Source organism: Cervus elaphus, chromosome 20, assembly GCF_910594005.1.
Source record: "Cervus elaphus chromosome 20, mCerEla1.1, whole genome shotgun sequence".
NCBI classification, from domain to species: Eukaryota; Metazoa; Chordata; class Mammalia; order Artiodactyla; family Cervidae; genus Cervus; species Cervus elaphus.
In genome coordinates, this window is record NC_057834.1 from 47,731,416 (window position 1) to 47,738,458 (window position 7,043).

At 40.5% G+C, this 7,043-nt stretch overlaps 1 pseudogene; it reads right to left on the minus strand.

Annotated features, from left to right (window-relative positions):
- Nucleotides 1–6,518: 6,518 nt before the first annotated feature.
- On the minus strand, nt 6,519–6,687 carry LOC122678407 (annotated as a pseudogene).
- Nucleotides 6,688–7,043: the final 356 nt, after the last annotated feature.

The window sequence follows — 7,043 nt, forward strand, 5'->3', positions numbered from 1 at the left end:
GGGAGGTTGTTCCATTGTCAGCCCTGCAGCTTGTGAGGGGAGGTGACAGTGCAAGCAGGTGCAGGGGAGCGGACCTGGCCTTGGGTGCTCTTGTCTTTCCGGGTGCTGACAACTCATGTCTTGCTCAAATCTCGTTGCCTTGTGAGGTTTGGGGTGGTGGCTCCAATGCCGAGGAGGTCATTTTTTCCCTCCCTAGGTCAGGAATCTACTTGGCAATGTAAAAACAAAACAATACAGACTTGACAGTTACAGAAAAGGTGAATTTGGTGTGATCCCATGCCTGTTTCTTAGCAACAAACACGACCAGAGAGGAAGGGACATGTGGCTTGGCCATGAAGTCAGGCTGTGTGGCCACTTGCTTCATCCACACAGCACTGCCGACCAGTGAACACAAAATCTTACATCCCAACCTGAGGATGCTGTCTATCACCTAAACAGGCTAAGTCCAGCTGCCAAGCGTGGACTGAAAGAAGAGAGGGGAAATGAAACAGGGCATCAGCCCGACCCGCCTCTCCCTGCTCTCCTTCCTTTCTTCGCCCTTCCGTCTGTTGCAACCTTGTCACTATTTTGGTTGTCAAAGAAAAACATCAGAAATGATGTATTGCTCCCCAGAAGCATTAAATAGCTTGTTCACACAAAGGATAAAATTTTTAATAGAGTTCAGACAAATGACAGGCAGATGGGAAAAGGTCATTCTTACAAAACGTATAGTTAGCTTCAGCAAAAAGAAACCACCAACTCCCAGGAGGGTTCTGGGGCAAGTCACTGTCAGGAAATCAAATCAGAGTATCAGATTCCATGATGGAGATGGTAAATAAACAGAGATTACCAGACAGATAGGAGTCATGTAAGAACCTTATTAGATTAAGTACCAGAAGTGAAATAATTTAAATGAAAAGTGGATAACAATCCTCCCAAAAGGTAGAGGTTCTTAGTTTTTTTCTGACTGTGGCACATATGAGAGATAAAAGACACCACGGTTCACCTGTGTGTGTTAGTTGCTCAGTTGTGTCAGACTTTTTATGACCCTGTGGACTGTAGCCCACCAGGCTCCTCTGTCCATGCATTTCTCCAGGCAAGAATACAGGAGTGAGTTACCGTTCCCTTCTCCAGGGGATCTTCCCGACCCAGAGATTGAACCCAGGTCTCCTGCATTGCAGGCAGATTCTTTACCATCTGAGCCACCAGGGAAACCCATGGTTTACGTACCTCCTCTAATTCAGTTACACGCTCCAAAGAAAAATAATACTGCCTGATAGCAAAGAAGTAGACATGAACAAAATAAAAATCCAAAGAGTAAAAACCAGCAGGTACAGCAATGAGAGCAAAGTAAAACCTAACAGTCATTCTATAAATATATGAAAAGTATTTAAAATGCATTTAGAAAGAGTTCCAATGGAAAAGCATCACCAACTTAAAACATCTTGGTGATATAACAATAACTAAGCCCCCTACCTGAAATTGGGCTTCCCTAGTAGCTTAGACGGTAGTTTCTGCCTGCAATGCAAGAGACCCAGAATCAATGCCTGGGTTGGGAAGATCTCCTGGAGAAGGAAATGGCAATCCACTGCAGTATTATTGCCTGGAGAATTCCATGGGCAGAGGAGCCTGGCAGGCTACAGTCCATTGAGTTGCGAAGAATCAGTCACAACTGAACGACTAATATATACACACACTCCCTAAAATCACTGAAATGCCAACAATCTGCCTGTATAGGTGCACAGTGCAAGCTTCATTGCCTTCCCACTATCTTATTAGAAGGCTGATATGGTCCTCAGTCAACTCTAGAACTATGTGATTTTCTTATGCATGTGGAATTTTAATAATCCATAATAATTCACTGAGTAGGTATATTATTCAACAAACTCTGATTAAATGCATGTTATGTGCTATGAACTCAAATCAAGAACTGATAATCCATCGGTGAGCAAAGCAGATAAAGTTCTTTGCCATCTAGAGCATACCCTTCAGTGGGGATGAGGAACAGAGGTAGGAAAGTATTAGTCGAGGGCTTCCCTGGTAGTTGAGATGGTAAAGAATCTGCCTGCAGTGCAGGAGACCTGGGTTCGATTCCTGAGTCAGGAAGATCCCCTGGAGAAGGGAAAGGCTGCCCACTCCAGTGTTCTGGCCTGGAGAATTCCGCGGACTATACAGTCCATGCGGTGGCAAAGAGTCGGACACTTTCAGCCTCTCCCAACAGGAAGCTTCCATCAGCCTCTTATCTTTATCTGTCAGAGGGCAGACAGAATGAAAACCACAATCACAGAGAATGAATCAAACTGATCTCATGGACCACAGCCTTGTCTAACTCAATGAAACTATGAGCCATACTGTGTAGGGCCACCGAAGATGGATGGGTCATGGTGGAGATTTCTATCAAGATGTGGTCCACTGGAGAAGGGAATGGCAAACCACTTCAGTATTCTTGCCTTGAGAACCCCATGAACAGTATGAAAAGGCAAAAAAGATAGGACACTGAAAGATGAACTCCCCAGGTGGGTAGGTGCCCAATATGCTACTGGAGATCAGTGGAGAAATAACTCCAGGAAGAATGAAGAGATGGAGCCAAAGCGAAAACAGTGCCCAGTTTTGGATGGACTGGTGATGGAGGTAAAGTCTGATGCTGTAAAGAACAATATTGCATAGGAACCTGGAATGTTAGATCCATGAATCAAGGTAAATTAGAAGTGAAATTACATGGAAAGAGTGAACATTTACACTAAATAACATTTTACTCATATAAATGTAACTTTGGAAGGCTAAGCATCTCTTCTGATTTGACAACCCTTCCCATGCAACTCATTTAATAATGTATTAAATAAACCTAATTATTTCTAACAGCTGTCTTTTTATAAGATGAAAAAACAAATCTGTGTGACTTACCAGGAGCTTTTTGGGAAAACTGGGAAATCCTGAAGGTAATTTTAGATGTAAAAGATACGTCAAAGTACTATTTTTAAATTTTATTTTGAATGTAAAATTTGATTTTAGGAAGGCAGAAATCAAGCTGGCAGGAGATTCAACACTTACAATAGGAAAAAGATCATGGTGACTAAGAAGCAATATTCAATAAAACAATAAAACATTGAGAGAGAGAGAAGGTAACATGATTATAAAAAACTTTAGTTCTTTCTTAAATGACAAACCTTTATTTTCTTAAATAATCAAAGACATAATAAACTCAACACAAACCATAGAAGGTTATTCTGGTAGACATACATAGAATCTTTGTGGTTCTAGGCAGGTTACAGCAGAAAAAAAAAAATAACCCTTCATATTTGTAGATTGAAGCAATAAACAATAAATTAGGAAACTAGCACATTGAAATTAAGCCCACTTTATAAGATTTTAAATACTTCATAATTTTCAAAGTCAAGAATTATAAACCACGCCAAATAAAATTGATTTAAAAATTTTGTTCTTCATTGGAGTCTTTTATATTCTGGAACAAACTGATGTTTTACTTTATGACCATCTCAGAGGGGTTCGTGAGGTAAAACTAAGTTTATAATATTGCTAAAATATTATTAACATGCCATGCATTCATTGTCACTATCTTCAAATGGATCAGTAAGTAAGCATGGTAAAATTTCTGTTTCTGTTTCAATTTTCAATAAAGCTGACTCAGTGGAAAAGATCCTGATCATAGAAAAGACTGAAGGCAAAAAGAGAAGGAAGCAGCAGAGGATGAGATGGTTAGATCGAATTTCAAGTTCACTGACTCAGTGGACATGAATTTGAGCAAACTCCAGCGGACAGTGGAGGACAGAAAAGCCTGGAGTGCTTTGCAGTCCATGAGGCTGCAAAGATTCGGGCACAACTTAGCGACTGAACAACAATAACAACAAAGCATTAATAGTTACAACCCACAAACAAAGCTCCCTGCTATGCTCAATAAGCATGAAGAGTACAAATGGGTTCAGAGACCAACAAAAAAGTACTTCAGGACAAGACTAACCTTTTCCTTAACAAATATGTTCAGAGTTGTATTTCTCTGAAATTATTGTTCCCAAATAGAGTCTCATCCACATATATCAATCATAACTTTAAACCAAAGTAATTTCGATTTCACAGAAAAAAAACCTTGGGGGAGACAACTGGGGTAACATACCAGCGTCTTTGCAAGTCTTGAAGAGCTCAAATAGAACACAACTTTCTATAGCCATACTTTATACAACTTCTCAAAATGGCAAAAATGAACATGTTCTTTAATAGACCCAAAGATATATAAGTCTCTCTGTAGCATATGAGAAGAAGCAAAAACAGAAAGTTAAAATTATGCTTAGTCATTAATGTTTCAGTGTTCTATTTTACTTAGAAATTATGCAGGTATCCAATGAATATTCATTAATTCAACTTAATGCTGGTCTAAAGTTTTAACTTACCTAAACATTTTGAAAGTTATCTTCAAGTTGACTTACTACAAAACATAATTGTTGTTAAAATAAAATTTTATCAGAATAATAAATCAATTTGATAAAACATATTTTTCATTTTTTTACATATTGATAACTTTAAATAGAAGTTATAATAGCTTATTTGATCAGTAAATCTGCATTAAGTTATAGCTACTTACAAAATAAAAATCTACACATATTCATTTCTGATAAGTCAGTGAATATTTAATTGTTTTTATTAACTAAGATTATTAAACTAGCTTCATTTGCCAAATGTTTACCTAATGGACATGAATTCGAGCAAATTCTGGGAGACAGTGGAGGACATAGGAGTCTGGCATACTACAGACCATGGGGTTGCAAAGGGTTGGACACACCCCTGATGCTGGGAGGAGTTGGGGGCAGGAGGAGAAGGGGACGACAGAGGATGAGATGGCTGGATGACATCACCGACTCGATGAGCATGAGCTTGAGTAAACTCCGGGAGTTGGTGATGGACAGGGAGGCCTGGCGTGCTGCGATTCATGGGGTCGCAAAGAGTCAGACACGACTGAGCGACTGAACTGAACTGAACTGAACTGAAAGATTCTTTTTTAGGATCATTGAGTAGATTTAACGAAACTGTTTGTCAAGGAAGGTAACATGTGCCCCTATACTTCTGTAGCAAATCTTCTAGCCGAAGAAAGAACATTGTTGGATGGCTTCACTCTCAGTATTTAACTGTATGTTGCCTCAGGCCGTCATTGTCCATGGATAAGAGTTCAGCAGAAAGTTTTGGCATTCAGTTAAAGTTCCTGAGATTCACGGTGAGCACAGTTGTCACAGGGAATGAGGTGGATCATCTGCATGAGCAGTTCTAGAACAGGGGGAACACACTGTGTTCTGAATAATGAGAGGGTGGCCCAGCTTGTGACTGACTTGAAGCAGCTTTTCTAAAGTAGTGGTGGTTCTTTGAGGAACACTGGTTGAGTACAAGAGGGGGACCCGAGATGGTGGTGAGCTTAGAGCCCAAGCACTGACCAACACCTGGACCAGAAATGCTTTTCCTGTGGCAGAGGACAAACACACCAACTGAACATGTCTGACCACTCTCTGTCCCCTCTCAGGGCACTCAGACGACCAAGAGCTGTAGCAGCAGACCAGTATCTGAGACAGCCATCTGCTCCTGTGAAGGATGCATGCATTATACACGGGTGGCCTGGATGCTCACAACCACTGCAGACTTTCTGAACAGCAGTGGCCTGAGACTGAGTTTGAACGGGAGCAAATACATAGTGGCTTGCAAAAGTTTTCATAAGAGTTGTTGTTCAGTCACTCAGTTGGGTCCAACTCTTTGCAATCCCATGGACTGCAGCACACCAGGCTTCCCTCTCTTTTGCTATCTCCTGCAGTTTGCTCAAACTCACATCCACTGAGTTGATGATGTCACCCAAACATCTCATCCTCTGTTGTCCCCTTCTCCTCCTGCCTTCAATCTCTCCCAGCATCAGGGGCTTTTCCAATAAGTCAGCTCTTTCCATCAGGTGGCCAAAGTATTGGAGCTTCAGCTTCAGCATCAGTCCTTCCAATGAATGTTCTGGGTTGATTCCTTTAGGATTGATTGCTTTGATCTCCTTGCTGTCCAAGGGACAGCAAGAGTCTTCTCAATACCACAGCTCAAAAGCATCAATACTTCAGCGTTCAGCCTTCTTTATGGTCCAACTCTCACATCCATACATGACTACTGGGAAAACCATAGCTTTGACTACACGTATTTTTCACTGGAGAAGAGAGAGTAAATACAGCTTTATTGGAATATTAAAAATTTCTGACTTCCAGTTGATAATAGAGCAGGGAAATACACTTAAAGTTATTTTTTAAGATTCTGAATTTCTCAAAAGACTCTTCTTAAGACATAAGTGAGCACAATAGAGCCTGGGTTACCAAAGCATGCCTACTGTCCATGCTGGGGCCAACCAACAGAGACAAGGGCTGACATATGGAGCAGCCAGTGGAAAACTCCATTTGGCTGCATTGAAATGTGAGATGCTACAGACATAGATAACAGACTTCTGTGGGATTAGCAGATACAAATTATTATGTATAGAATGGATAAACAACAAAGTCACACTGTATAGCATAGGGAACTATATTCAATATCCTATGATAAGCCATAATGGAGAAGAATATGAAAAAGAATATATATAAACATATAGTTGAATCACTTTGTTGTATAGAAAAAATTGACACAGTATTATAAATAAATTATACTTCACTACACTTGATCTTAGCCAAAAGGCCAAGAAGCGGTGAACTATACTTCAATAAAATAAAATAAATAAATGTCTGACTTCCCAGGTGGTTCAGTGATACAGAATTCACCTGCCATTGCAGGAGCCATAGGAGATGTGGATTCAGTCCCTGGGTCAGGAAGATCCCTGGAGGAGGAAATGGCAACCCACTCCCCTACTCTTGCCTGAAAAATCCTATGGACAGAGGAGCCTTGTGGGCTATATAGTTCATGAGGTTGCTAAGAATTGGACACAAATGAATTGACTGGGCGTGCATGCATGTAAAGAAATATGAGATGCTAAAAGAATCTTCCCCATAACTCCCACTTGCATACCATCTCCTGAGAAGAAATATTTAAATGTTGACTGGAAACAG